This window comes from Neodiprion fabricii, chromosome 7 (assembly GCF_021155785.1).
Source record: "Neodiprion fabricii isolate iyNeoFabr1 chromosome 7, iyNeoFabr1.1, whole genome shotgun sequence".
Classification (NCBI taxonomy): Eukaryota; Metazoa; Arthropoda; class Insecta; order Hymenoptera; family Diprionidae; genus Neodiprion; species Neodiprion fabricii.
Genome location: NC_060245.1, coordinates 22,168,043 through 22,193,126, shown reverse-complemented (window position 1 = coordinate 22,193,126; position 25,084 = coordinate 22,168,043). Strand labels below are relative to the sequence as shown.

The following is a 25,084-nucleotide window of genomic DNA, read 5'->3' as shown; positions in this document are numbered from 1 at the left end:
TGGTCGAAAAATGAAGAAAAAGTAAGGCTAACCCCTTTGCATTTTTGGCGAAAATTTTCGCGATTTTGAAAAGTGCTGGAATAAATTAATTGTGGCACTATTCCGACGTAATTTTGCGAGAGAAATCGATTGGGCGCAGTCCCAATACGCTGCGATAAACGCATCAAAAGTTAGAGCCAAAAAACGAGAACCTGTGTTTTCGACATTTTTCAGCAGGTGCTTTTTCCTTCGTAACTTCTCTCCTGTTGATCCCACGCTCTTTCCGCTGCGTTTCCTGAGTTCCTGGGGGTCCAATTAGTCAGGTGAGAGTCATACGAAACGAATCTGAGACGAAAAATTTTTGGTCGAAAAATGAAGAAAAAGTAAGGCTAACCCCTTTGCATTTTTGGCGAAAATTTTCGCGATTTTGAAAAGTGCTGGAATAAATTAATTGTGGCACTATTCCGACGTAATTTTGCGAGAGAAATCGATTGGGCGCAGTCCCAATACGCTGCGATAAACGCATCAAAAGTTAGAGCCAAAAAACGAGAACCTGTGTTTTCGACATTTTTCAGCAGGTGCTTTTTCCTTCGTAACTTCTCTCCTGTTGATCCCACGCTCTTTCCGCTGCGTTTCCTGAGTTCCTGGGGGTCCAATTAGTCAGGTGAGAGTCATACGAAACGAATCTGAGACGAAAAATTTTTGGTCGAAAAATGAAGAAAAAGTAAGGCTAACCCCTTTGCATTTTTGGCGAAAATTTTCGCGATTTTGAAAAGTGCTGGAATAAATTAATTGTGGCACTATTCCGACGTAATTTTGCGAGAGAAATCGATTGGGCGCAGTCCCAATACGCTGCGAGCAACGCATGCAGAGTTTCTGCTGTAAAACGAGAAAATTTTCCCACGAATAAAGAGCTCTTGGCTCCGTGCAGTATCACTTGCTCGTGTTACATTACGAAGGGTTGGATCGGCGTTCAGTATATGGTATTTCTTCAAGGTCCCTCCAATGCAATACAGAAGGAAAGTCACTATTGAAAAGCATAAAATATTCAACAGGGTTTTGACAAACTGGGAAAGAAAAAGCACATAATTGTCGATTAGAGTTTTAGTTTATTTAACACGCCCTTATTCTAGTACAAGTGGTCAGGTGTCAGTGTGTAGTCATCTAATAATCTAACCTATAGATGTAGTGTGAAATACAAAGGCATTCAATAATATCATTAATTATCTCATAAGGAATCTAATTGTATTATTAGCAAATATGCGTGCAGTGTACGTTGTCTTAAGCAGAATATGAAACATCCTACATTCGAAAGTTAACATCGTATTTTCAACGTATAACTTATGTCTCGGTCTGCTCACAGGTGCAACACATCTCTGCATCATGCGATACATGACTCATGTCAATTGTATTGTTTCTTGTTCATGTAACCCATACTTAATTGAATAAATAATCAAATTTGACCGAATGTCCTTTGTCATTGCGGAACTTGTCAATCATTCTATAAATGATCCTACCAATCGATTCTGATACACAAAATTGACCCAAAATGGAATTCTAACCCCTTTTATTTCTCTGCTGTCTGGTTACATACTTCGCGATGTATTTCCAGCGTTTTTGAGGCTCCAATCAGTCTAGAAAGGGTCATGCGAATTCATTTCGAGACAAAAAAAGTTTTGCTAAAAAAGTAAGGCTAAAGCCCCTTTCAATTTTCGCTGAAACTTTTGCCCTGAGAAAAAGCCTCCCGCAATAATCAATCCTCACAACTCGAACAACGTTACAAATTTTTACGTCTGAATTTAAACACCTCATGGACAAGTTCCATCTATTGCGATAACGCACCTGGGATATGAGACTTTTAATACACGCGGAACATGATTATATTTTGAAATTTCATCTTCTCCCAGGACGACATGTCATATCCTCACGAACCAGGACAGCTCAGGGTAAGCAACCGGAGACTCCACTTCCTATCCCTTGCTATCCTATTTCGTTTTGCGCGCACAGATCGTCTCTTCCACCTGCGGCAACGCTTCTGGCTGTCCATGCAAAAACTCTCAGCATAGATTTCCCTGTTCCTTTCCTGTCTATATTTGGATACTATTAATATGTAGTTCTGACTTTCAAACGTACCTTTCCATATACGCATGCATTATTGCCATGTTTCCATCTACTTGCCCAACTTAAGTACGTAACTCCTGCTTCTTGAATTAACATAATTTGCTTGGTTCATCTTATCATGTTTTCCTTTACATTAACTCCATACTACTACATCATCCCTTTTATTGTGCACCTCATCTATTCTTGTGAATCTGACTCCCACATTGTGTGTATACCTACTCGAATGTGGCCTGTGTGTAATATGTTCCTGTAATATCCTGTATAAATAAACTCTGTGGTATCTTCTCCCTCCTGAATAACAATTACCGTCTCTTCTTATTCTATACAATCATGAAGTTGTATCGTCAAACAACCGACCCTGTCGGAACGTACTGTTGTACGATTTTATTGTGACATTCAAGTCGTTTCAAAGGCGTCAGAACGTGAGGCGAAACCTCTGACAGTTCAGCGATTCGACAGCGAATACTTAGCTGAGAGAACACTAGGACAGATCATTTTAATCTTTCATAAAGTGATTTGAAATTTTGAAAAAAAAATTAATAACTCCGAAATAAGGGAGGGCAACCCTTCGTTTTTTTTTCTCAATCCATTTTTGGCAAATTTTGAAAAATGCTGAAATTGATTCATTGAGGTCCGTAACATTAACGTTATTTTTCGCCGTAAAACGTCTTCGCCTAGACTTGAGTCGCTGTGTGCTTGGAGCTCCCGAATCTTCAATCAATCGCCAAAGGCTACCACAAACCAATTTTAAGTCAAGTTCTATTCTTTATTCGTCAATGTCATACACAAACAAAGGTGAATACAAATCGTCGTTAACTATGCTTCATCAAGATTGCCAACAATTCTGGCATTCTCTCGTTGAATATCTCTTCTCCGGCAGTACGAGACGACAATCCCAGTCATGGGGTACCTTGTTTCATCTGAAACGAAGGAACAAATGTTTACGGACTCTCACGCATGTATTCGAGAGACAACTGATAGCGAAAGGTCATTAGAAAATAAATACACCCCCCTGGTCCTGAAAGAATATACTTCGACGAGAGAGTATTCGGATATCGAAAAAGCTCGAAACGATCAAAAGAATGAATCCTGTAACGTACCTTTAGACATGGTCTAATCTCGCCGAACCTCGGCGTCGAGGAGCAGGAATTGACGTAGGGTAGACCACGAGCAGGCAATATCGACAGCAAGTGGTCGGCGGGGTGGTCGTATAGACGGAAGGACGACGACGACGCGTCTTCCGCGAACAGATGTAGGCCATGAACAATGCCGTCTGCCTCCAACCCCGTCGTCACGGTGGATCCAGTCTACTCGTAGAGCCAGGCATCCTTCCCCGACGCTTCTCCCCGACTGGCAGAGTGTTATCCATTGACCGCGCATCAGTCGACGGACTATAACAAACCGGAGAGTATCGAGTGTCGCGTCGCGTCACTTCGACGAAGCCCTGAAGAGGGTCGACGATCCCCGACGTCGAGTGAGCAGTCCAAAATGGAAATGGCAGGTTGTCTGTAAAACGTAGGAAAAAATGTTAAGCAAAGTGTCGCCTTATGTCAGCTTGGAAAATCTCTAAGTGACTAGTGCGGTAATTGGGTGAAAAAGAAATGTGATCCAGCAGAGAAACGATTAGCGGTGAAATTCATTCGGCAAGTTTCGATCCTGCTCGCCGTTCTCGTTTCGAAGTTATTACTTCCTCGTGGTTTCGTGTAAAAGGGTCGGTTATTAAATATTGAGGGTAAGAATTAAACGTCCCATAATAATTGTAGGACTGCTAAGTGGGCCTCTTTTCTCCCTCTTTGTCTCCACTCGTGTAGCACCGCAAACCCAGCCTTGGTACAGAAGTTCTCGATGGCAGCGGTTCCGCGCTCGGTTATGAATTAGATTAGAAATGGCACCTCGAGCCATTGTTCCGCATACACTCTCTCTCTATTCATACCGATGTTTAGGCAGTCGACTCAAGTGCGCTGCACTTAACTCTAATTAATAAGGTCACGAATCCGGTAATGAAGAAGCTTCTACTGCGGGTAATATAACCAGAACCCGAGTAGACTCGCAGCACAGACAAACCAACCCTATCTCTGGTAAAAATAATTTCAACCATTCAAGGCGAAGTGAATTTCGAATACGTATGTCTACGCGAAAGAATTGAAAAATATTGTGTTCTTGTGTGTGGGTGAAACTGCCAAATCGCCCCTTGACGAGCCTTACTTTGGAGGGTGGTTTCACCCCCTTAAAGTGTTTAATGGCACATAAAATAAAAAATACGTGTCCCTTAGCCTTTACACTGAGAAATATTTCATTCGTTCAAGTAACTAGAAAAATTGAGTAAATAGGTATCGTTAGAAAAACTGTTTGAATATTGTTGGATTTACGAGAAACGAGGTACGCGTAAACATTTTGCGCTATCGTCGATCCTTTTTTGCTAATTGCAACGCAAAATCAGGTTGTGAGGTTTATCGTACTTTTTTAGTTAAACAAGGCTATAACGTCAATTTATTGTCGCACAAGCATTAAATTTTCGCAACGGTTACAAGAAAATCTAGCAACAGTGATCGTGACGATAAAGAATAGTAACGGATACTAGACTTTCGGGTAACGGCTAGAAAACTAATTTTTAATTTATACCTAGAACTATATTTTCCGATTGTGGTAAAAAATGAAAACAGTCAAGGACCGAGCGGCAACCGGAACTAAAAATTTCTCGCAGTGTAGTCTACTATAACAAATTACAAAAAGAAATCAAATCGGAAAGATCGATCTGAAATACCTTCCTTATAACTATTTTCATACGATAAGGACTATTCGACAGATTCCCAATGTCCAGTGATGTTTGACCTGTCATTCCGGATTGAAGTAAAATTAAAAAAAAAGATAACCTATTAGTCGATGTGCCGATCTCGAGGGGGGAGAAACCCTTTCGATAAGTAGAAAACGATTAATTATCGTCAGCGAAATCTTTAAGCGGTATTTTTTTTCTAATACAGGAAATTTGGTACAACCCGTGACAAAAAAGGTGACGAAAATGCTTTCGCGTTGTACGTTATATATATTCCTATAATACTTCCTCCGGTTTGGCCGTGGGGATAAAAATTTATCGTGTAAAGCCGTGATTCTGGAACGTCAAAAGGTATATTTTCCGCTAAAGCATGAGCCATAGCCGGTGCAGCCAGTCTTCTGTCACCTGCTACACGATTCTACTTTTTGAACGCGTCATTACCACGCGAGGCGTTCCTTTTCCCCGGGACCTTTAAACCCTGAGGGATTGGGAGGGAGGGTGAAAAGCGAAGGCCGCACTGTTTTCACCCTAGAAATAAATTCATACGCTAACACAGAAGTGATATATACTCCCCGTCACACGTTCTCACACGACCCAGGTGCGAGTTCGCTTTTTATATATTTATGGTACCGCAAAAGCATTTTAGCGAGTTTGGCCTCAGAACTCCGGGCGTAAGGCGAGACGTGTCAGGGAGTGATCATTTTCCCTAAATTCTTTATTCGCTTTTCTTTATTTCTTCTTATTGGACGGAGAGAGGTATGAAAAAAAATTCCTCCAAGAAATCCGTCATATCATTTATTCCAACATCGGACTTAGACATTTTCCGCATTTCCCCTACCATTCGTCGTCCCGTTCTCCGTTCCTCGTTTTTAACCATCGCACCGGGAATATTAAACTCGACTATAGAGACAGATGCAGGGACGATTCGGCGGGTATATTATACGATGCGTTCTCAGAGCTTAGCAGGCGCTCGCACGCGAGATACAATATCCAAGATTAACGGGCCGACGCGACGTACGCTTTCCAGTGACACTTCCTAACCGCCGGATTTACTCACGTCTTATTTGTTCGTTCGGATGGCCGAGATAATAATCTTTGTTATTAACTCCGATTGACGTTAAATCAAATCGTATTGAAACTAAGAAAAGTATTGGATAATTCTAATTTTCATTAATTCTCTCCCCTTTTCATGACGATGGCAAGTATCGTGAAAAGCAGTTTTTCCGGCTGGTATTGTTTGTTTTTTTTTTTTTCTTTTTTTTAGAATTGTCCTGCCGTCGTGATAGTTTCGTCAAAATCGCTATTTAATTGCCTCGAAAATCTGTAACCTTTTAAACTTGTTGAACATCGATTAATTGACCCTAGTTTTATATTTCCGCCTCCTGCAATCCGGCCTATATATACCCTTCGTGCATTCGAGCAACTGGCAATTACAAGTTGTCACGTTCAATTCCCCGTGTAACACTTGACATTATTTCGAGGGTCATAAATTTCACGCCGCGCATGTTATGCCCTTATTCTTCGAGCTGTAGAGTCGGGGAGAATTTTTCAATGGTATAAATATATGAATAAAATTGACTTTAAATCAGATTTATAAATATTAGTTCATACGTACGACCGGTGCAGACTTGTATTTTAGAGTTGAAAAGGTGGGGAAAAAAATAAATAAATTTAATTTGCAAAAAAAAAAAAAAAAGAAAACTAATAACTGAATAAAAAATACACAACTTCCGGCTAAACTTTTTTCTGTAATTAATTTCAACTGCGACGAATACAGAAGTATAAGTTGGAAGTAGTCGTTAGCACTACTCGTTCGTTATGGAAATTTCTGCAAATGCAAATATCACCTTTTACTTCAACGATCTTAACAATCGGTGTGAGAACTCTCTAGCTGCAGGCTTTAAATGCATAATGATTCGGTTGTACGAATAGAAAAGAAAAGACGAACAAGGAGAAATATAACGAGAGAAGGAGACAAAAGGAGAGAAAATTTAATTTAGACGAACGAAACTGCAGTGCAAAATATACAGGGTTGAACTAAATCCGTCCTCGTTACTTGGACAGTCATTAATAAAGATGACGATAACAATGATAGTAACGGTATTATTAATACTCTTGCCATGTATTTTAACTGGAGCAACACCCTTCTTTTTCACCGTGACTCTCTCTCTCTCTCTCTCTCTCTCTCTCTCTCTCTCTCTTTGTCACGTTGGATTTAAGGACGATGTTTTAAATATCAGGTGTGTAAATATATAATATATATGTACATGCGCCTTTAATACAGTGCACAAAAGTAGAATTAAAAATTGATTGAGAAACTCTTGAAATTCGTACATTGGGTAAGACGTTATTTAAACAAGGCTCTTTCTTGATTACTTTATTAAATATGCACCGTTGAACTTTATCCAAAAGTTGTTCGAAAGCTTTTAGAAGCGATTGGAAAGGACCTCACATAACGACGACGCAGGCCCAAGTACAAAGATGTTTTATTTTTCTAATATTCTAAACTGAAAAATAATTTTTACCTTTCATTTCTTCATTAAATGCGATCGAATTAATCTCTCCTTAGAATAATTAGAGGAAAATATTTATCAAATCGAAACTGTTCCCGCGGTAATTTATTGCAGGCAACATTTAACTACAAATTAAATAATCGAAACGCGAGGTTTCACAAAACTGCAGTAACAAGTACAAGGTACAGATTTTGTGAAATCTAGGGAAAATTTTTTTATTTTTTTTATACGGCACACGTGTCTCTACGGTGTTTCGATATCGAAGCTCGATAATATAACTCGGTAACGGGCTTACCAACATCCCCATGACTCGTTCCCTTGGCGATATAATCTCGAAAATTATCAAATTAATAACAATAACGTCGTTTGATTAGACTCACGCGCCAACGAACAGAATCAAATCACGATCAAACTGCCCGGTGACATTCACGTTACGAAGTTTGATTCTTCAAAATTTTCAACACCCGTTAAATATATCAAATATATATATATTAATGCCCAAAATTTGATCGCGCAGTAATTTAGAGGCGAAAAAATCCGTTTCGATGAATTTTTCAGCACACGCCAAGCGCTTCGGTGATTCCCTTGATATTGGATAACGTTGCTCCGGTAGGTGAAATTTATTTACTGCAAAATATAGATGATTATAACGTCACAGTTGTGTGCGGCAGCAGTGTGATACACCTTCAAATTCTATCCATACATATATATAATCTTCCTGAGTTTCACCTAGACGATCAGGTTATATGCGGTTTTGGGGTGCAGGATACGGCCGTAGATTGCTTGAAATTAATTAAATTACCGCTACCGTATTAATTGACTTTTATTGAAGCTAAATGAAATTCAATTAACCTCAATAATCCCCGCGCAACGTGTTAACTGCTGACTGAAACAGTTTCACCTCTCGTTTATATATGTATATATACATATAATAATGTAACAGCTATCGGCAGGCGCACAATTCGCGATCCGCCCCCGCGAAGATTTCCTGCGGATCAAAAAAAAAAGAGAAAAAAAAAACCGCAGAAAAAAATGTCAATTCAATTTAACCAGCGCGAATTAAATTCTAATTACAACAGAATTCTTTCTCTCTCTCTCTCTCTCTGTTTTTTATTTTTTTTTATTTTATTCTACTTATTTTATTGCTACTTTTATCCACTCTTCATCTATTTCTACCATTTCTTGAATCTATTCATTTATTTTCCAACTTATTCTTTTATTTTCATATTTACTTATTTCATCGGCATTTATTGCTCATTTTTGTTTCATTTACTTTCATCTATTTTTATCACTTCATCGTTAATTTTATTTATTTATTTATTTTTTTTTGTTTTTTTTTTCAGCTTTAGTTTTAATTTTGACACCGGTTTTATTGCATTTTATATCTGTGCACATTCTACGTTTATATTTATTTACATTCTACATACCGCATGAGGGTCCCAGGGTGAATAAATGCTTCTGTTTCTCTCTCTCTCTCTCTCTCTCTCTCTTTCTCTCTATCTCTTTTTCTATTCCAACTACCGTAACGGTGCAAAAAAACCGTTGTAACATCCGTACATTAGCACACTACACTGCATTAGGTAATTTGAACAACGCCGTCCGCATCAGAGACAATTTCAGTACCTAAAACGAGGGATGGTGCGGGGGGACGTTTGTTGGGACATTAGTGACGGAAGAGTGACCACTGGGAATTTGAGGACAGCTGGTATGTGTATATAATACCAATGTAAATAGGGATGGTGCTTTCAGGAATGCGAGCAAACTTGGCGACAGAGGAATTGTTTAATTGCTCGCCGGTCGGGTGTTACAGGCGTACAAAGCCGAAGCAACACCTTGTCTAGAGAGAAGCGTCCCCTGAGAAAATGCGAGAAATAAATCATGAGACAAGCTCAATGCGGGGGAAAAAGAAACGTGGAAGCAATTTGAGCGCGTCTGAGTTTGAAAAATACGGAAATTACGAGGTCAGTGTACGTGTATAATGGACTCGGGATGGAAAAAAAGGATGATACTTTGAATTATCGATGAAAAGCGATCTATGCGAAGAGAAGAGAAGAGAAGAGAAGAGATTTAACAAGGAAACACGAAAAAAAAGGAAAACGAAAAGAGGGTTACAATGAAATCGCGTGTCTCCTCGGTTCGCGTGGCAACGAACCGTATAAGAACCGAATTGAATTCCATACTCTTTTGCAATTATACACAGCGAGACGAGCTTTCACACCCCCGCCCATTAAACGCCCACCACCCAAGGATGCACGTAATGCACCACTGGAACATCACGCGAGGATGGCTCCATTCCTCGTAACGCAAAGGCAAGATTTTCGAAAGGTTCGAGGGAAACAGGCGACAAGACAAGGGAATAGAAAAAAAAAAAAAAAATAAACAAGCAAGGATAACAGAAAGGAAAAAAGAAAAAGAAAAATACGGAAGGATGGAGAAAGAAAATTCAATTGCAGAGAAATGAACGTGATTATAAAAGCTCAGACGTGTGCCTAGCCACGTAAGAAATAACTTTATTTCCTCCAGCCAAAGAATTTCTATCAAAGGAAGGAGACAAGTGGGGAGCTTGAGCTGCATAGATGCAGCCGGATGCAGGCTGCTTCCACTTATACTCCCAAGAACTATTATTGTAGAGGAATAGGAGATCGGTGTCTAGAGAATCTTCTCGATCCGGAGTTTCAACCTTCCATCTTTCGCGAAGGAACGAGCCAAACGAAAACTAAGTGAAATAAAAATACAAGTTGTGTAACATTAGATTTTAGACCATTAAATGTAGTATTCTATGATATTTTGAGTCGCCTATTTTACGTATCTGAAATCAGATACGATACTTGTACCTTAATCAAAAGTTGGAACAGCGTTTCTTTGAATATCGATTCACATTTTTTCATTCATTCGCCTTCGGTACCTTACCTTATAGATTTTATTGGTATGAAAAGAAGTAAAGAAGTTGACCGAGGTTAAAACGAAACCCTACACGGTATTACTTCGAGTTACGAATAACAAAGAGAATAAGAAAGAAAAAAAAAACACCAAGACAAATTTTACAAAGGAAGAAAAATTACTTGTTGTTTTATAACGCGTCGTCTGCACTTTGCAAAGTTTAAAAAATTAATCCGATTCGTTTAGTTCGATCGCATGTATTTGTACTTAGGTAGAAATTACGCAGAGTGCAAATGCGTAATAATATATGATTTGAGCCTTGCGAAATTGAACGAAACTCTGCGTTATTCCGTCGCACCTATTTATCACAAACTGCAGCTCAGGGAATAGGGAGCGAGGCTTGATTTTGCGGTCTTTGCCTAACGGATGTAAAGTAAACTTGACGTATACATCGTACAAGTATTATATACGTACACCTTCCTCCGGCTTATTGTTAAACATCCGGAACCTTAAGTCGAAATCTCGTCTATTATTATTATCGTTGTTATTGTTATTGTTACTGTAATTATTATAATACACGTTGCGCGGAGAGGAGTCGGTTTCGATCCCCGCTATTATTTAGTATCCCCGTGACTGCCCCGCACTTTGAAAATTAGTTTCCCTAACCGACGTGAGGCCGAAACTGAATGGAAACCAACACGCAACACGGCCATTCCCTGTAATCATTGTTATTATCGTTGCTGTGTTGTTGTTGCTACACCTACGCGCATCTGACTGCTTTACAAGTTTTATTAGACTGTTCTGAATACGGAGAACAAGCGAAATAATTCTAGTAAGCGTTGAGAAAAAAAATAAATAACTAAATGACCGATCCGGAATTGGATTTGATTATATGCAGGAGTAAAATGAAAGGCGAATGAAAATGCGCGTTATTTCCAGTTTGCCGGTAAATTTGTTGAGGAAAATTTTTCGGAACTGAAAATCTTGGATTATTCGGAATTTCCATGTTTCAGATTTAAAAACTTTTTCTCACATACGCACTTTCGTAACTTGGACTTGTCGAAGTTTTGCCCTTTTTCGCATAATTTGTCCTTCCTTAATTTTTCCCTTTCGAAACTTTCGGACTATTTGATGTTTCGTTAAAGTTTGACTTCTTTACTTGAAGTTTCGCCGGCAAGAAATTGGGAATTCGACGCTTCCGGAACTTATCGAATTCGGAATTTCAACGCCGGCCCTGCATCCATACCTGTAGTCCTGTACCTTGCAGAGAATATGATAATGGATAAAGTTACGGGTTAGTTTAATATTAGCATACCGTGCGGCGTATGTACTTCCCACACCTCGAGGCACACGTGTAACGCACGTATTCCTAACGAGCTCACACCGCTATCTGTGCTGACCACATGCCGAGTAATCTTCTTCGCTATATGTATACACACACACACACACATATACATATATATATATATATATACTAAGCCTGCCACCGCCGCTGTCCGGTTCTGCAAACTGTTTTGCATTTACATTAAACGAAAATGTTTTCAACTCGGACACATATATATATTTTATACAAATATTTGTATGATAAAAAGAGCGAGAAGTTTAAATGAGCAAAATTGGGAGAAAATAGAGAGAAATGTGGGGGCAAACATGGTCTGGAAAAATCGTGCGGTTGATTTTTTTAAATCTATATATATATACTCGTATATATATAATGCGATAACAAAATTTCCTCAAAGAGATTGGCAAATTTTCACCACGTGACGAAGAAGCTGTTGTTTAAATTCGCTCTTTGCTAACGTATTTTTTCAGACAAAATTGATGACAAAATTTAATTGACAAAAATAAATTGCAATTATATCAAATTCTCCTCTGAAAATTGATTAAAATGTATTACAGTTTCGATGATTGTGAATTGATTGGTGAGGAGCGGAAAGAAAATTCTTTTCGAAGTATCTTCAAAGTATCGGTCTCACGTTTTTTTCATATTAAACAAACGTCTGTTGTACGCGCAAAAAGTTTGACATTACAAAAATGAAAAACCGTGCCTGTTGAAAATTAAATCGATCTTGTGCGATACGAGTAAGATAGGAAAACACGCAGAGAAAGCTTCAAGTACGTAGATTTATATGCTCATGCTTTTTTTATCGATTACTTCCGGTGCAAAAATCTACTCGGCTCGTTACCCGGTATCGACTATTTTATGCCTGCCTCGCAGCTATATTTCAGACGTATTTCCCGTAGTTACGGACACTGCATCATCTTCGTATCCGTGTGTTGTATACCAGTGCAGTTGCGATATCGTAAAGTTGCGTATTGCTTCTTAGAAAAATAATACTCATCTATCCCCGATCGTGTACCCAAAAGTTGAGAAAAGTGATGAAAATAATTTGTACAGAAAGTGGAAATTCCATGTGAACCCGACCAACTTCTGACCCTCGTTATTTTTGTTATTCTCTTTAAAAAATTTTCTGCAATTCTCCCAACTCTGAAACGGTAATCTGGATTTATTCAGATTTTTTATTCTCCCTATCAATTATTTAAAATTATTGAGAATCATGTTTCTCAAAATTCTCGAAAAACTGTACTTGTTTTCCAAACATTTCACTATTAATTTTTTTCGTCAACCAAAACATTGTTTAAACGGTCCGAAGATCCCCAAAAAATTCCTGATACTTGTACTTCAATTGTATTCGTCCAAAGGTTTCACCTTGTTCATCTTCGCAATATAAATATAAAATTTTCTCTACTAGTTTCGCCTTTTTTTTTTTTTTTCTTCCTCAACTTTTACGGGCACTCATTTACGGGGCACTTTGCTATAAAATTACGGCATATCCTGATTACCGTATTGTACAGTGATTGTCAGGGGCGTAATTGTTTCGACTTGATTAATGCGGAGCACCTGAGCTTTCTCCTCTTTCCCTTTCCCCTCTACAATCCAGCCACGCCATTCCCCCATCTCCACCACAATCAGAGGCTGCAATGATATACGTGATATACACGTATACAACTACTCGGAGAATTTCAACTATTTATTGAAATCCGTTGATCAACGCAATTGACAAAAGAAATAAAACAAGTCCAAAGTTTTGCTTACGATTATAAACATTAACGATTCAAACGTGAAGGTGATTACTATTATTATTATTAATTTATTGCCAAATTGATACAACCGTCGTCCTATGCGTAAAACTTGTTTCGAAAATCCAGTGATTGTTTAAAAAAAAAAAAAATAATAATAATAATAATAATAATAATAAAAAAATAACGTAATAAAGGAACACACATTTTCCGGGAGCTTTTCTCGCTCCTTATCTTTTTCATTTATGAAATTTGGCGGGCAAGGTTATCGCTGTCGGGAGCCTGAATCTTGGAACCACCCGTCGATATTTAATCTTCCATTTTTCATCCCGACGCGAAAACCCGCGGATAGTTAAGAATCTCAAGTAATCAATATTTCGTACCCTAAGCTCCGAACTACGGCTTAAAATACAACGCAATTTCGCCGGATCCGCATTTCTCGACTGAAATATTAATTCTTAATGAAATAAATAGAGTATAATATAAACGTTCGGGCAATATATTAGGTACAATAAAAAAATAAAGATAAGTAAAAGAATTCTGTGAAACGAAAATCACGTTCGAGCTTGAAAATAACAATCAAATACATAGGTATCGCAATTTAAAAATCTTCTTATTCTCGCTGTTCAATTGTCGAAAATTCAGACAAGCGCGCCCGAAAGAGTTATCAATCAAAGTGAAATTAATTACATCAGCGTTAAGATTTGAATTCTAAAGGGGATTGAAAAATGTATCCTCCGGATGAAATAACAAAGGATAATGAAGAAATCCGCTACCCCGATAGGTACACTTTTCAACGAGATTTTAAGCACAAAACTTCTCGAGTCTTGTCATTCGTCACGAAACGAAGGAATAAATCGTCCCCGATGCTTCAAAGTTTCTCAACCGATTCATCAGCTTCCTCGCTAAATTCCCAGGCCTCCGGTATAATATGGACCGCTAACCATGTTACATCGGTGCGTACTTAGGTGCCTGTGTGTGTGTGTGTATGCATACCGACCCACTGCAGATTTCTCTTCCCTAACGAGAAACTCGTCTCCTCGTTCCACGTAAGAAATTCAGAATATTAATTACGCGCCCTTATAGGTATACGAGTGGGTGCGAAATAGAAACGATTTGATTTATCGTTTCAGGGTTGTACGGGATGATGGGTTTCTGGGTAATTTATACATGGGGAATTCCATCCGAAACCAACCAACGTCTGACCCGTGCCGTTTTTGATTTTCTTCAAATTTTTTTCACACTTTTCATTTCACTGTTCAATTATTTACAAATATCGAAAGGGACTTTTCTTCAATCTTTCGATAAATTATCAGAGACCCTATTTTCTCTTCCAAACATTACAAGATTTCGTTTTTCATTTTTTTTTCCGCACCTACTCGAAATGGTTTTTGGTCATCTAAGACGTTGTTTCAACGATCTTAAAATTACCCAAAAATTCTCAAAAAGTTTTATTCTTCGCTTGAAACATTTTTAGACCGGTTTCATTATGAAGCGATTTTCATCTTCTTCTTTGTTTTTTTTTTTTTTTTTTAATCAACTTCTAAGTGAAAAATAGAAGTTTCGAGAATTTTCGGAGAATTTTCAAACCATTTGAACAATGTTTTAATTAATCAAAAAATATCAAAAGTATTCAAGGTACCGTTTCGGAGTTGGGATAATTGAAGGAAATATGTTAAACAAAATGAAAAATGTTGAGGGTCGTACGTCGGTTGGGTTCGCATGGAATTTCCCATATATTCCCGGCCCGAGTACCTAATCGAAAGAATCTTTTCTACCGCACTGTCAATTACGAGAAAAACCACCGTGCGCGTGTGAATATTATTCTCCCCCTAGCCTTCCGAAAATCCCGTCGCATCAATTTTCCCCTTCACCCCTACAACGACATTTGTATAACCTGAGCTAAAATCGCTGGATCATTTTTTATATCGTTGTATATTTTTCATCCCTGCTAAAAAAAAAAAAAAAAAAAAAAAAAACATGTTTCAACCGTCAAATTTTGTGTTTGAAAAAAATTTATCTCGGTCAAACATCGATTAACAATTTTTTTTCTCCCTTGCCAACAACTGTCTAAAAATGGGGAGATTCGATACATGAATTATTAAATTACTCTACTGTTCTGTAATGCGGAAGAGAATATTTTTTTCTTTTCTTTTGGCCTCTCGTTGTCGACTCCCGCTTCCCACCTGCATATAAAATATCCTCATCCTTGAACTAATTTCATCCCCCTAAACCACACAACTTCTTCCCTGAGTACCGGCGCAGCTTTTCCAACTGCATAAAAGGCGAAGTATTCCCGGCTCGTTTGTTAACCGAATTTGCATACATCGTTCAAGTCTCGAAGCGGCAAGTACTTATTATTTTATACCAACTACCGGAAACCTTGTGACATTTTATCAGCACAAAGCAGCTCGGATTTTGTCTAGTTTTTATTAATTTATCTTTCCTTCCCGAGAGTCATTTTTTTTTTTTTTTTCTCTGTCCATTCAACTTTAGAAAACCATATACACAAATTACAAAAGTTACAACATATATACGATTCAAATAATATTATATATACTGAAAAAATCATTTTTAAGCAGGGAAATATTTCTCTCCGAGCATAGAATATTGCTATGAAAATTCGCATCGAAAATTTTCAATAACGAGTTGCGAAATTTCGCGCCAAATGCCGGTTTATCTACGCGTAATGAGCAAGCGGTAACCGCGGTTGCAAATGGACAGTGAATTCCTTGAACACTGATCCCGTTGACCGAACCCATAGCCGGTGAACACCGAATAGCAGACGGGCGAGGAAATGGGCGAACTGGCCATTTAGCGGTCGACCGCGACGTAATCATTTGAGGTATCCACTAGAAAGGGGTTTCACCGTTTCGCCTTGAATGCCTTCGTTTTCCCCTTTGTACTCGGCGATCAGCAGCTTTTTTACCACCGAGTTGCCGAATCGCAAAAGTTGGGTTCAAAGTGCACCATCGGTACAGAGTTCACCTTTTGCTTCACATTTTTTAAAACGCGAATCGATGTGTCGCTGTATTTTTAGTCGATTTAAGAAGGTTGGTCAAACAAAAATCGATCCTTTTTTGTACGGACTTTATTGGCCAACCGGTCCCCTTGATACTGTAAGAAAAGAATTTGGAAAAAAAAATATTACGATAGCCGAAAATCTACGTACTTCTTAATCAAAGTTCAATTCACGTTAAGAAAAAATTTTTCTTTGTAAGAATTTTTTCACATCGATGATCTAACTCATCCTTGTGATATTTTCGTCGGAATTTAAAAAACCTAATATCAGATTCGTAATCAGCGAGCCCGTGATCCAAAGACCAAATAAAATACTTATCTTGTTACAAATGTTGGCTCGGCACAATAATGCGTGACACAAAGGGTTGAAAGATGAGAATGATTGCGCTTCTCCTCGACGACCGTACGGCTTTCGGCATATTCGTTCAGGAAAATTCCGTTTCTCCGATTAACTCTTAACCGAGAACTCTTGCCGCGCGCGGCTACAACCCCTGATGAAATCCCCGGATAGTTGGTGGAGTTGTCGGAAGGGATGTAAAAGAGGAAAGAGGGGGGATGGGACGTTAGCGGGATTCAAATGAGCAACGGTCAAGCGGTGGAATTGCTTCGAAACTTGACCTAAAACTGTCGGTCAGATAGGGGTATACGATATATCGGGCTCACGGAAGAGAGGGGTGAAAAAAAAAAAAAAAAAAAATGAATTCCAACCATCCCCTTAAATTTTCCGATCGTAGCTAGTACGAAAAACGGATCTATCAGAGAAGGTGAATATATTTTAAATCGTGCGATATGCGTTATGTTCCCATGATTGTTGATCAACTTCGTGATTATTCCGCGTCTTGTCACTGACCTGCGCTTATTCGCGTCGCGGTTTAGAATTGTCGAGCTAAGGGGATGACATTCCAAAAAATACCGATATTCAAATCGATCCATTGAAGCGGGATACGAAGGAACAGAAATTGGCCAAACTCGAGGCATCTGGCTCCTTGCCAGTTGAACCTTGTCTGGTGCCCCTTTTGCGGACCAACTTCATCCGCAAACCTCTCTCTCTCTCTCTCTCTTTTACTCCTGCAGCACAACTGCGTGCAGAGTTTTAATTACATTTTCGAACTCCTGACCGCAGCGTTTTACATCTATATATGTATATATATATATATATATATATATATATATATATATATATATATATATATATATATATATATATATATATATATATATGCGTATACATTACACCCACTTCAAGGCCGTTTTACTCGCGATCAAAAACTCATCCTCATCTGTGTGTATTATTTTTATTTTTTTTTTTTTTTTCTTTCTCCCACATTAACTTCTCTTCTGTTTCAAATAACACAGAGTGTATAGGTGATGGCAAAGTTTTCCCATATATGCAGGAACCTGGCCAATTCACCGAGTAGAGCTTATGGGAATTAAGTAAAACTACTTTTCGGGTGAATGTATAATAACACACTGCAGGGTATAATCGTGTTTTTTCCTATTGTACAGAAACTTTTCGACGGTGAAACGTGTGTTTAAAAATAAAACAAAAATAAAATCACGATTGCGGGATAAACCCTTTTTAACCGGATAGCAAACTGAAAATGCCTGGACGTTATTTATTTCCGTTTTTCATAGTTACACAAGTTATTATCCGAAATGAATCACAGACTTTCACACCATTATTGGGAAATTTTTCGCTGTGCAATTTCAGTATATTCAGAAAAGGACGTAAACCATATCAAACTTATTATACTTTCGCCTCTGTAACTCTACGCGTATATATATATATATACATACATACATACCTACATATTACATTGTTATTATACATAAGCGAAATTTTTCTCTCTTCGTCGCGCACTATAGACAATATTCGTTATTACGGATCTAAGAAATTTTTTTCTTTAAATAAAAAAATTGAATAAAATGAAAATAAAAATCGTCGACGTGAAATTCTTGCGAATTTTCGTCAATTCCATTTCCATCTCGCAGTGATTAATTATCTTTTGTAAAGTTGTACACGATACGCGATTCGCAGAACTTGAAGACTTACAGACACGAGAGTTTCCAAAAGTAGTGAAAAGACGCGGGTCGGCGATACTGGGCGGAAAAGAATGATCTACAATGGGGGGAAAAAGGCGAGAGGTTGTACAGCTGCTGCACCACCGTCCTTAGAGGCGTGACTGTTAGTTATCACGTAATCATGTAATCTCGTTAAGCGAACCTGTGCTCCGCGACGCGAGGTGACTGCACACCTGCGGACTGAAATTACAAAATTAAACGACGTTGAACCAGAGAGAGAGAGAGAGAGAGAGAGAGAGAGAGAGAGAGAGAGAGAGAGAGCGAGAGAGAGTTGGGTGGAGCACGACGACGGTCACCGTAATCGAGTTACCTTTCGTTTTCGACCTTACGGCCCGTAGAAAAAGAAAACGTAAAACAAAAAAAAAAAAAAAAAACCACTGCGAAATTATCCTCCCCCCCTCTTTTCATTTACAGAATCAGACGTCCCCAAAATTTTCTTCCTCGTCTGCATCTGATACAATTAAACGGTAGTTTACTTTAATTTATGTGTGAAATTTTCGTTACGATATTTAATTGTCCGACGAAAGATAAGGCAAGGAAAATCGTAAATACTGTTACACAGTAATTAAAGGAATGTTGAATAATTTCAATTTTTTCTGCAACTACGGATGGACGTGATATTTTGTAGAATTTATAAAATCTTCTTTTGTTCAATGATATTAATTCGTTGCGGGCTGATGTTGAAATAATTAACGAGGAGGATAAAAAATTATAAGTCCTTGTCGAACGGTTAAACATTGATTTAAATCAATCAACATCGACAAGTGAATATTCTACGACCTTTTGTAACACACGTCACAAGCCAAAATCGAACAAATATTTAATCCACAGTCCTCAACGAATGAATTTGCTTAGATAAATTGAAATTTTCTCAAGTCAATGTGTAAATAATTTTTTTTCATCTCGCAAAACAACAAGTAAACATTCGTTCGATTAAAATAATAATCGCATTGTTTAAAGTACAGGATCGTTGCGTTAGGTTGTTTAGTAAATGCGATGTAAAAATAAAGAAACAGAACAAAAAAAAAAGAAGTCCGAGCGTACCTCGGTGTTCGAAATATAATTCAAACCTCTGCCTAATACAACCCGCCGCAGCATTGGCGACGAAATTGGCGTTAAACAATTTTCGCTTCATTGTATATATGTGCAAAAAATATATATATAATGAAAATCCCGAGTGTCGAATGAAAAATATCGGTACACGCCGGAAGAGAACTAGCGCACATTGTGCAGTCAGCGATCATTTATCACGCTGCGGGACCCCGTTCGGATATATTCCACCTCCCTTGTCCGCCCCTGGACCGAGACCCGAAAATCCGAGGGGGGCCACGAACTGGGCAAAGTGCGCGTAGCTGGTATAATATTCGATACAGATACCCGCTGCAGGGCTCGGGGAGCATCCTGCCCGTTGTACCTGTAACTTATGGTTAGTTAATTGATTAATTAATTAATTAATTAATTAATTAATGACCAACACCGGAGAGCCGCGTTGTGTGATTAAAACCCGTCACGCGTTACATCGCAGCGAAGCCGCCGACGGATATCAGAAACTGATTTTAAAATTTATCGTTCTGGAATTAAACTGATCGCGGAATTGTTACCGATGGGTGAAAAGAGAATTATAACTAACGGCTTTGGACTGGCCGTGAGCCAGCCATCGAACTTCCCGTTCTCACACTATAGGTGCCAATTTCATATGAAAAAATGAAATACTAATATACAATTCGAATTTCGAATTGCAAATTCAGATTTTAGAAGCCCTCGGGTATGAGATGAAAATGTGACCATTTTTTTATTTTATTTTTTGAACCACTGTAACGGATCCACCGTTGAAAATTTTCGAAGTCTGATCTTGGATTCGTCATCGGTGACGCAAAAAATCACCACCCACGAATTGCTACCACAAACCGAATATTTTTAGCCATTTTCGTCCACCATATTGGATTCGCTGTTTCGGATTTTGCAAATCTGATCTCAGATTCGTAATCAGTCCCGAAACAAACGTTCGAGTACCAATTTTCACAAAATTTCAAATGATTTTGTTTTTTATCCAGCCTACACAATGCTCCGAATTTAAATTTTGCTAATCTGACTTTAGACTCGTGATAAGCGACCCAAAAAATCTTACTGTACCAATTTTCATTCGAATCCATTCGTCCGTTCTCAAGACATCATCATATTTATTTGATTTCATTGAATTTTGTTATTTGAATAATTGAAAAAGTAGCGAACCGATCAAAGCCAGAATCCAATCAGTTCTGAGTTTGGAAAAGCCGCGTCGATCGAGACCAAAATCAATACAACACCTGTACAATTCACCTGTCTCTGTTCTCTTATAATAGCGTCATATTTAATATATAATAAAATTTACCGGTGGTTATTAATTACTCCTGTCCTCAACGTTATACGTGTTGGTATTATAGGTATGTGTATATGTATATAAAAAATATACATATATGTGCATAAAAGTATCGATATCCTGACGTGATTGAGTGCCTACGTGTAATACATTACACCTCAACCACAGCCGCAAAATTTCTAAAGCTGCAACGCCCGGGTTTAAAATATATAGAGTAACGAATACGCAGGACACTTCCGGTTCTACTAAATATCAACGTTGTGTAACACGTATCATCGCTACACGCGGTACGACGCAAATTCGTTAATTCTCAATATTCCAGACGCCGAAGATTTTGGTTAAACGATTGAAATCGATTTCACGCGCAAATGAATAAAATGAAGGAAGAAAAAAATCTCCCCCTCCCCGAAAAAAGCATGACAAAAATCGACGGTAAACGTGCGGCGTGACACAGAATTTCTAGTTCGGAGTGAACACGGCAGTGTGTAAACTTGTCCAATTCACATCAAATATGCCGTCTGTCTTCCGTTGTTACCGGCGTTAGCCCAACTGCAGCATTCGGGATGGTCAACCATCGTGCAAATACCCGTTTGGTGGCTGCTGCGGGAACAGGAACACGGGTGTGAACCACTCTCGCAATATTTGTCGAACGGGTTAGTGGAATATGTCGCGCGTATATGCGGGCGGCTTCAAAACCTTCGTAAAATTTAGGAACGGGCACCGCAGGAACGATTCGCACAACATTTTAATTTTCATCAGGGATGACACACGACGCTTTGGTGACGTTGAATCGAAGAGAGAGAGCTTTTACAGATACCCTGACAAGGAAGGTATCTTGATTTCAAGCGGACTACGTTACAGTAGGCTAAAAACTAAGTGTTTGATAAGCGAAGGGTTCATTGGCAAAGCAGCCAAACTCAAATTGTCGATCAGGCTGATTTCAAATGGCTTAGGATAGTGAGAAGTGAGAAACCCTTCGTGTAATACGAGGAATACAAAAAGACAGGAATGAGAGGTGCTGGATCCATCGCTCGAGTTTCGTTGCGTGTTTAGCGCTTGCTGGTTATAATGGGTATACCGTAACCTTACCTCGAGTTTATGGAGCGGCATACCGCCCCCAAGCCGCAAACCCTCTGCTCGTTTTCTCCACTTTATTGAAAACTCCTCCTTCAACCGCGTGGTTATAAATTCAGAAGACTTCGGGGGGGTGGAAGGAAAGCGTTACGTCCCGACGCCTTTGCCGAGGAGCGAGCGAGGTTTGGGTTGTATTATTAATATTATAACGCGGAAAATAGAGACGGGAAACGGTCATCGATCATCCGGGCTTGTTTTACCTTAATAAGGCCTCTTTGGGTCACCTCTTGAATTCAATTATCCACATCTTTAACGTCGCCGTGATCCTTGGATAGAAATGTGATACCGATGATGATGTACTTCACGGGTACTGTAGAAGAAAAATCCTGTGCGAACTTTTATGGACCGTATAATCTTCAACATCACAGTTTCCTACGCTCCGTACAATTCATCCAAATTTTTCTCACCAAAGTAACACCCTCGTTATTCATTGATTGGAAATCAGTACTTTCGCGAAGTCTTAAAACTTCTCGACGGCAAAATGGAAAGAGAAAGAAGAAAAATGGTTTTAAAAATTCTCTCCTCCTCCGTCATTCTAGTCCGAATACCGCTTGTTTCCCAATTCGCCTTTGGCTAATCTCCGGACAGCGAGAGATGTTTAAGGTTTACCACCAGAGTCTTGTCGGAGAACAAGGGAGTAACGGAGGTTTCCCTAATCCGAATTCCAACCCTTGGTATCCGGCCCGATTATGGTCGTGGTCAAAGTGTGCCAACGTTCAGCGAGGTTCCGCGGTCTTGGGATTTCCCATCACCTGACTTTGAGCTCTGCCTTGTACGGTACCATACCTTTAGAAACCGACCAACTTCAGACACAAAGAGACGCTGCTGCAGAGATGCCTCGGTTAGGCTCGGGGTGTTCCCAGTTTAGCCGCGTGTTGGCACATAAAGCCACCAAACAGAGATCGTGCATCAAATCAAAAACTTCCTGTTTAACTTGCCGCGAGGTAATTTTAACGCCCGAAACTATACAGACACTGACTTGAGAGTGTTTGTTCAAGACGTTGCGAAACGCTCGGGGAGATCCTACTGGAATCTTGTCTCTCAACGTCGGGAGAATCACGAACATTACGTGAATTCCTGATCCTTGATGCGCGGGGATATTCTAAACCCTTGTGCAGTAACGAATGAATTCGGTTCCGGATACGAGAATATGAATATCCGTGATGTTACAGGTCTTGGACATTCGTTGCCCGGAGAGTTTTTCTCGTTGCTTATCTGACGTCTGCGGTAAATGTCAGAGTTCGCCCAGCGATAAAACCCTACGAAAAAGACAAACCACCATGGGGCTTTTTTGTCGTCTAGAGTCGACTCAACGGCATTTTCAGTGAAGCAACTTTGTTCAAGTTGGCTTCGGGAGCGGTGAGGTTAAGCGGATTCTGGCCGATTACAGAGCACCGCAACTTCAAATGTGCTACCGCTGCTTCTGCTGCTGATGCTCACGGAACATCGCAGCATCCGATGTGCCGGAAGCTTGTTCCTCGAGCAATGAGATCACAAAAGAAGGGATGAAACCTTGCAAGCTGACAGACAACGAGAAAATCTTACGATATAACATATTTGGTACTTTTATCCATTCGCCAAATTCTTCATTCTCGACGTTTATTTCTGTAATAAGAAATAATTCTTCCAACCCCTCATCGCACCCTCAATAATTCAAGCTCATGGTCTAACACCACCCGTACCTATATAATACGCGTTTCTAGTGCTAGTCATCGTGCGTTTTAATCACACCCTTTTGCGCCGATGTGAAAGGTGGCTGCTATCGGCCGTTAATGGTCTACGGATATAGCAGTAGGGGAGGAAGAGGAAAGGAGGAAAACGATTCCAACGTTATAGGTTATGTTAACAGCGGGTCGCTACCCGATGGGGTACCCATTCCCCGTTTCTCGACGCGGTGTGCAGGAAATAGCGAAAAAAAAATAAAATAATAAATAAAAAAATAAAAGGAATGCGAACCTCTTATAGTCCAGGAACAAACGTTCGAGCTCATCCTTTGAAGATTATTGTTATTATTGCTTTTCTTTTTCATAACCGTTTGTCCGTGCTAAAATTTGTATTTTACAAATCAACCAGCAGTGTTCGATTGTTAATCATTATGATCGTTTCTATTTTGCGAACGTTGTAACTCCGATTGATCCATTTTTTTTTTTTTTTTTTTTTTCCACCTTCTTCACTCACGAAAATTTCTTGAGATGGCTTTACTTTCACTTTCTTTTTCTCATTCTCTTTATTTACCCCCGTTTGAGTGCAGCCGCCGCGACGCAACAACTCGAAAAAGTTCTCCCCTGAATGGGAGAATGAAAATATCGAAACGACACTTTCCAAGTAATCACGAGTATCCAACGCGCGGATTGGTGCCGCTGGTGCTGATGCGGCAGCGGAAACCAACGCTTTCTAAATTGAAGTCACAAATTGCAAAAAAAGTAAAGAAAAGAAAATTCTTTCTCACGGTGTATTTCGACCTGTGAGTAAAAAACCGGCGTGTGGATCGAGGAGTGTTTCGATGGAACAAAAACTGGCACGATTATTACGTATTTCGTGATTACGAGAAATCACGTGAGGAATAAATTTTATTTCGATTACAGGATTACTCATCGTTTCCAAGATATCATATGATTTCAATTGGCATTGTGATTACAAAATGATTACCGTAATAGGTACTGATAAAAAAGAAAAAAAAAAAAAAAACGATTCAATGGCAGAGCTTAAATCACTGACGTACCGATTTTATAGATACTATAAGGGAAAAGCGAATTTCGTTGCTGACTGTTGTTCCCAGAGGATATATTTTTTTTTATCGACGGGTGAAAAAAGTCTGCCTCGATATGCCGTTGAAAAGCGTTAGACGAAGGAGGAGAAAAGAAGAGATTGAACCTCTGGTCAAAAATCCCAAAGTCTAAAAGCCTGCCACACCGAATCTGTTTCGCGATGCAAGTTAAACGGAAAAATATCGGACACAGGTTTTTAGAAAATCGTGAGATTGGTTGGTAGTTTGAGTCTCGGGAAGAGCGTTAATGCCGGGCTCTTTTGACCGGAACTAAGGCACTCCCGTCTCTTCGGAAGAAGAGTAGAAAAAAGAAAAAAAATAAATAATAAGTGAAAGAATAAAAAAAAAAAAAAATAAAAAAAAAACTGTCTCGA

At 39.1% G+C, this 25,084-nt stretch overlaps 1 protein-coding gene and 2 long non-coding RNA genes across 12 annotated transcripts in view; 1 reads left to right on the top strand and 2 right to left on the bottom strand.

Moving 5' to 3' along the window:
* LOC124186098 (dystrophin, isoforms A/C/F/G/H-like) overlaps nucleotides 1-25,084 on the top strand; it is a 315,823-nt gene that overhangs the window by 226,823 nt on the left and 63,916 nt on the right. The gene's annotated exons all lie outside the window — the stretch shown is intronic.
* Nucleotides 2,846-25,084, bottom strand: part of LOC124186156 — a 41,081-nt gene continuing 18,842 nt past the window's right edge. Inside the window, exons 2-3 of the long non-coding RNA XR_006871569.1 lie at nucleotides 3,201-3,606; nucleotides 2,846-3,020 (exon numbers count right to left, since the gene is read on the bottom strand). This is a non-coding gene — a long non-coding RNA (uncharacterized LOC124186156). The remainder of the gene's footprint in view (nucleotides 3,021-3,200; nucleotides 3,607-25,084) is intronic.
* Nucleotides 9,845-24,810, bottom strand: LOC124186159. The gene is made up of 3 exons (XR_006871572.1): nucleotides 24,666-24,810; nucleotides 21,972-21,976; nucleotides 9,845-9,875 (listed from the first exon to the last, which is right to left on the bottom strand). It is a non-coding gene; the product is annotated as an uncharacterized LOC124186159 (long non-coding RNA).